At 38.3% G+C, this 7103-nt stretch overlaps 1 protein-coding gene across 3 annotated transcripts in view; it reads left to right on the top strand.

Annotated features, from left to right (window-relative positions):
* FAM120C (family with sequence similarity 120C) overlaps window positions 1-7103 on the top strand; it is a 97195-nt gene that overhangs the window by 75296 nt on the left and 14796 nt on the right. The window lies entirely within an intron of this gene.

Here is a 7103-nt window from a genome sequence, read left to right as displayed (position 1 = left end):
ACTTAAACCTCACACCTTATATAAAAATTAACTCAAAATAGATATTAGACTTAAACATAAACATAAAATTATACAACTTTTAGAAAAAAATTAAAAATCTTCAGGATCTGAGGCTAGGCAAAGAAAATTGTCACCAAAGGCACGGTCCATAAAAGGAAAAGCTTATATATTGAACCTCATCAGAACCAAAAACCTTTGCCTGATGAAAATCCATGTAAAGAGGATGAAAAGACAAGCTATAAACTGGGAGAAATTATTTGAAAACCACATATCCAACAAAGAACTAGTATTTAAAATATATAAAGAGCTCTCAAAACTCAACAGTAAAAAAAAAAAAAATCCAATTGGAAAATGGGCAGAAGACACGAGCAGACATTTTACTGAAGAGGATATACGATGGCAAATAAACACATGAAAAGGTGTTCAGATTATGCTGGGGAAAGAAGGGCTTCTGGTCAAGATGGTGGAATAGATAAACACTGTTCTTGCCTCCTCTCATAACCACACAAAATTACAACTAAATTACAGAATAACCATCATTGGGAGGCACCTGAAGTCTAGCCAAACAGAAGTCCTGCAACTGAAGACATGCAGAAGAGGCCACTTCAAAACTGATAGGAAAGGTGAAGATGCAGAACATGCTGGTCCCACACCCACTGGTGGCAGTTGAGAATTGGAAGTGATATCATGGCTACAAAGATCCCCCTGGAGAAGGAAGAAGTCCAGGCCCCACACTGGGCTCCCCAGCCCAGGATTCCAGTACTGGGAAGAGAATTCTCCACAACTTCTGGCTGTTAAAACAAGTGGAGGTTGGGTTTCAGTGAGACAGAGAGTGGGTGGAGTTGCAGACATTCTTTTTAAGGGGCCTAGCTTGAATTTACTCGCTGACGGATTCACTCACTCTGAGGTCCAGGTCTGGTGTAGAAGCTTGAAAGGCTCCAGGGACATATAAAGAGGAACTGAATTGTCTGGCTTCAGATCGAGGGCTGAAGGGAAAGCTTTCTCCTAGACAGAAGTGCTGGCAAACTCTATTGTTTCTTTGTTGAGTCTTCACTCCACCGAGCATGCAGGTGCAGGTGGCTACCATATCTGAGGCTCCATCAGCCTAGTTAACACAGGTTACCCAACCCTGGAGATTCTTTGAGACTCCACCTCACCCAACTTGCAAGCCCACCCAAGCTGCATCCAGTGGCTTTTCCATACAAATGGCCTGTCTTAGCTCATGCAGCAAACTTTCCTAAAATCTCTCAAAGGTTTGCACAACCCAAAGAAGCAACATCTAGCCTCAGCATGCCTCGTACCTCTTGCTAAGCAGCCCCAAGCCTGGCACTAGCAGCAGTCAGCCTTGGTTTGTGGCTTGGCCTCTCAAGACACCTCTCAAGCCCGGCACAGGTGACAGCCATCTGCAAATTGCTTGGTGACCCTTGCCAGGTGGCCCTGGACAGGACACAGGCTGAACTTGGCCTGTGGCAGGGACCCACCCAGTTGGCCCTTGGGCTGGCACACCCAGTGGCCTGCTTTGACTGGCGCCAGAGCCAGAGTGGTATCAGAAGAGGACATACCCGAGGGGCAGACTGGGCAGGCACCAGAGCCCTGCTAAAGTGAATCCTGTTCATTATTAGGGTCAGCCCCTCACCAGCCAGTCCTTACAGCCAATCAGCCCAAAGGTCAATCCCTCCCATCGACATTCAAACAGCAACCAAGGCTCAACCACAACAGGACAGCACACACAACCCATACAAGGAACACACCGTGAGCACCTTGCTCAGGTGACCAGAGAAGACTATGCCACTGGGCCCCACAGAACACCTTCTACATAAAGCCACTCTGCTAAGACCAGGAGACTCAGGAGCCCTACCTAATACATAGAAACAAACACAGGGAGGCAGCCAAAATGTGATAACAAAGAAATATGTCCCACGTGGAGGAGCAGAACAAAGCTCCAGAAAACTCAACAAAATGCAGACAAGCAATCTACCAGATGCAGAGTTCAAAACACGAGTTATAAGAATGCTCAGTGACCTTGGGGAAAGAATAGATGAATTCAGTGAGAATTTTAAAAAAGAGAAAGAAAACATAAAAGTAAAGATAGAAAACATAAAAAAGAACCAGTCAGAAATGAATAATATAATAACTGAAATAATACATTAGAGGGAATCAACAGATTAGATGAAGGAGAAGATTGAATCAGTGATTTAGAAGATATGGCAGCAGAAAACACCCAATCAGAACAGCAACAAGAAAAAAAATCCAAAGAATGACAATATTTTAAGGGGCCTTTGGGACAACATCAAGCATACAGGCAGCATAGGGATAGCAGAAGGAGAAGAGAACAAAGAATTGTAAAGCTATTTGAAGAAATAATGACAGAAAACTTCCCTAACCTGGCAAAGGAAATAGACATACAGGTCCAGGAAGTGCAGAGAGTTCCAAATAAGATGAACCCAAAGAGGCCCACACCAAGACACATCATTAAAATGGCAAAAGTTAAAGACAAAGAATTTTAAAAACAAGAGAAAAGCAGTTGATTATCTATCTACAAGGGAGCTACCATAAGACTCTCAGCTGATTTTTCAATAGAAACTTTGCAGGCAGGAAAGATTGAGATGAAATATTCAAAGTGATAAAAAGCAAGGACCTACAACTAAGGTTACTCAATACAGCAAAGCTATTATTTAGAATCAAAGGACAGACAAGGAAAAGCTAAAGAAGTTCACCACCAAGGCAGTATTACAGGAAATGTTGGAGGGGCTTCTTTAAGAAGAAGAAAGAAAGAAAAAAAAGCTGGGGTAGCAGTATTTACACCAGACAAAATAGACTTTAAAACAAAGGCTCAAGGCACTCTCCCTCCAAAAGGAAAGATTTGAAAAGATCAATAACTGAATGTATCTGTATGCTGTAGTACATAAAATTAAAGGGCAAATAATAAATTAAGAAAATATTTTTTAGTTAGGACAAAAAGTACATCAGTATTCTCAATATATAAAGGCTTTTTAAATACTAGCACTCCAAACCAAATGAGTAAATGACACTCTTTGAATTCATTAGTTTATAAGAAACAAAAGCCACTCTTGATATTTTATTTTAAAGATATAACAGGTGGTCTCATAGTCATTCAAGGACAAGAAAAAGTATACTGTACACAGGGGAAATACAGGAAAGGCAGGACTAGAGACTGCCTACTCTCTCATGTGCCCATGTAGCTCTTCTTTCTGCTTGTCTGTTTCATGAGACTCCGAATCTCATTTTAGCTCAAATTCTCAAGACTGGCAAGCTGTGGATTAATTTGACTTGGATCGGCTGTCCACCCTTTGTCCAAATAGCTGTCATTATTATAAAGATAAGGCTTTAGATTATCTGAGAAGGAGGTATAGAGACAGAACAAGGAAATTAACTGATATGTCTGTGATAGACATAGACCAGTCATAGAGGTAAGTGTTTACAGCCTTACCATTGGCAATCAAAGAGACAGAAATTTAAATAGCAAGAGACTTTTTTTGCCCATTAAATTATCAAAGATAATGATAATCCATGCTGACACACTGCTGGGAGATAGGACAAACTGGTCTGGAAAACAATATGTATTGAGGACCTTTAAAATGGACATAACCTTTGACATAATAATTCCACTTATGGGGATCTATCCTAAGGAAATGAATAAGCAGAGATACAGATGAGATTTATGTAAGTGATCTTTGTAGTATTATATATAATACAAGAAGTATTGTAAACTATGTTTCCAATATCACAGGAATGCTTAAATTGATATACTTATGTGATAAATATGCAGTTATTAAAAATCATGTTTTTGAAAAGTAATGCATGAAAAGTTCTCATAGTATAATGCTGAGTGAAAACCAAGATACAATATTCTCTATATATGTAGTACGAAAAAGAGAAAAAATTGAGATTCGAGATGCTAGGAAGAAAGAAGCCAAAATCATAACGATCTTAACTGTGGTTATATCTGAATGGTTAGTGTAGAAATTATTTTTGTTTTTCATTTTCTTTATACATTTTTGCTTTTTTTAAAAAAAAAAATTTCTAAATGAGAATGAACTTGAACTTGTGTAATCAGAATAAAATTGTAAATGTTATTTAAAATTTAAGTGAAGTAAAGGGGAGATTATTGAATATTAAAACATATTTATAATTCAAGTCAGTATGTTACTGGCATGAGAAATAAACAGAATAAAAAGGATAGAAACAGATCCTTGTATGTATGAGAATTTAATATATGATATGGGGGTTTCACCAAATAGTTAAGGAAGGATTGTACCATAATTAGCTTAGTTATGAAGGACAACCAGGAATGATGCTATGCCAGGCACTATGGTAAGTGTTTTTACATGAATTTTCTCCTTACTACAACCTTTCGAGGTATAGGCAGTATTATCCCTATTTTAGAGATGAGTGAACTAAAGCCCCTAGAGGTTAAGGAGTTTGCCTAGAGTCACATAGATAGTGGAGCCTAGATTGGAACAAAGTATGTCAGACTCCAGGTCTCTATTCTTTTCTGCCACATTCTATGTTTGTAAAGTTTCTGCCTAGGTGTTTAGAATACAAGAGGCATTTAGTAAATGTCATTCCTATGAGTAATTTGTAGTTCGTTGTATATATTACAATGTAATATATATTGTTTGCATATAATATGTATAATATTGTAAATAATACTAATAGTAGTAATAAAGATGTCATCTTTTCATTGGGATTGAGGAACCTCTTAGGAAATAAGTAATGCTGTAGTTTTTCCAGAGAAAATCCCCAGCAGAATCATGTAATTCAAAAAATAGCACATGATGAGCATCACTAAATATTGTTTGATTTAATACTGCTGTCTCATTGATGAGCCTCTCATTCCTCTGACTCCTTGGACCCTACACACTCTGTTTCATAATTCATTCAAGGTCAATTAAAGAGCAGTGCTCACCAAAATAGGGAGCTAGCATTTCCTTTTGAATATCCTGACATTGACTCATTTGTTCAGCGAACATTGATTGAGCACAGCTTCTGCTGTGTACCATACTAAGATTAGAGAGACATGAAAATTGCAAATTAATATTAAAATGTAAACCAAACCAAACAAAAAACTCAGATCTTTAGGAAATGAAATGTTCCCTTCTCTGTGAGGCCTTCTCTGATTCTCCCAGGTAAATTTAGTCACTCTCTCCTTAGAGCACCCAGAACAATCTGGTTACCGAATAAAATCACAACCCTCCCACTGTATTAGTCTTTCTGTGAGCCTGCCTGTCTCCATACTTGACTCCTTTAGGAGAGTTTTTCTTTCATAGTGGTCAGGGTATGACTGGTACAGTTCTGCTTTGGAGGACTTTTGCTGAAGTTTTTTGTTTTTGTTTTTTTATTTGTAGGTTTTGTGTGTGTGTGACTTGGTTGATGTATTCAGTCATTCCCACAATATGTATTTAATGATACTTATTCTATGTCATGTGCTATGCTAGATAGTTTTATAACAAATCGGAATAATAAGACAATAGACAAGGAGAATCAAACAAGGTCCTAGACCCCATGGGAACTCATATGGGCACTTGAAAAGGATGCGTTTTCTTTGTACAAAATCAGTCAAGCATTTGAACCTATTTATTGTATTTTTCAAATCTTCTGTGATTTGATATGTATTTTGAGTGTATTTTATAGGTCATAGCTTCATGGTAGTATACTAAAGTCCCCCATCGTAATTGCATTTCTGTTCATTTTCTTCTATTTTTGCTTCACATTTTGTCAGTAAAGTAAGATGGTAAAGAATGGGCAAAGGTAAATCAAGGAAGTACAATCAAAAGAAAGAAATAATATTAATAGATAATATAGTCCTTAAGGCTAAAAAGAGCATTAAAGACAAAGGAGAATATCTTATATTGATAGAAGACATAAACTATCAATTATGTGCTACATAGCAGAGCATCAACAAGTATTCAATAAATTATAAAGTAAGAATAAATTTTTCAAGTGGAGAATGTGTGGGCAAGGAAGAGGGTCATTGCTGTGGGCAAAGGGAAGTTTGTCTGGCCCAGGAAGATTCCCCCTAGAAAGCCCAATCATTTAGAATTTAGTTCCTAAACAAGCAACAGGGCTTGTTGGCATGTTCTGCAATGCCAGAACCATCTGGATAGTTTGGGCTTGAAGAAAGAATAATGGCAGCAGAGCTGCCTGTGCTGTTGTGATCATTCCAGGTGGAACAGCAGGTTAAAGATTTGAAGCCGGGCTGTCTGGCTGCAGAGCCCAGGCTCTTTTTGGGCACCACACTGCCTCCTGGTAGTAGTATCTGGGACAGAGACCTCAGGAACTTATCTCATGTGCTGCTCAAAAGAGACCATACAGCAGTGTTAACTGTAGTTTTAAATGCCAAGTTTCTGAAGTCTCGCACAGCTCCAATAATTATGAGCATTGTTTTGTGGGACCTTCAAGGAGATGAGGACATAGACTTTGTACTGATGTATTTGTATTTTTTCATCTTTCTCTCTCTTTTCCCCTTTCTGTATTTTTGGTGCATAGAACAGTAAGGCATATTCAATTCATGAAATTCAGTTCAATTACTCATCAATGAGTATGTATTTATTTAATTAGTACACTTCTTATCTTGGAGAATGGCTCCATCATCTAGTCATCTGCCCAAGCCAGAATTCTAAGAATTGTAGACTTTCCTTTTCTTTACCCCTTTCTCATAAAATCCATGACCAAATCTTCTGGATTTGTCTTTTTAATAGTTCTTCGTACCCTGTCCCTCTCTATCCCCATAGCCAGTGCCTTTGTTCAGGCCCCTTTGGCCACAGATTGCTACACTTGCTTCCCAACTGGTATCTATGCCTCTTGTCTCTTACTCTCTGAGCCACTCAGTATCAAACCAGTCAATATCACTCTTCTGCTGACAATCTTTAAGCAGCTTCCTTTATTTTCAGGATGAACATCTAAATTCCTTAATACTGTTTTTGAGACCTTTCATGATCTGGCCTACTTTCTAATCTCACCTCTTATCACTGCAAATATGCTTAGCTCCAGCATTATCTAACCTGGTATATCATGCTGAACTTCACATCTCTATGCCTTTACTGTTTCCTCAAACTCGAGTATCTTTTTCCCACCTTTTG

The sequence above is a fragment of the Pteropus alecto genome, unplaced genomic scaffold (assembly GCF_000325575.1).
Source record: "Pteropus alecto unplaced genomic scaffold, ASM32557v1 scaffold249, whole genome shotgun sequence".
NCBI classification, from domain to species: Eukaryota; Metazoa; Chordata; class Mammalia; order Chiroptera; family Pteropodidae; genus Pteropus; species Pteropus alecto.
The sequence above is the reverse complement of the archived record's forward strand: the minus strand, read 5'-3'. Positions and strand labels throughout refer to the sequence as shown.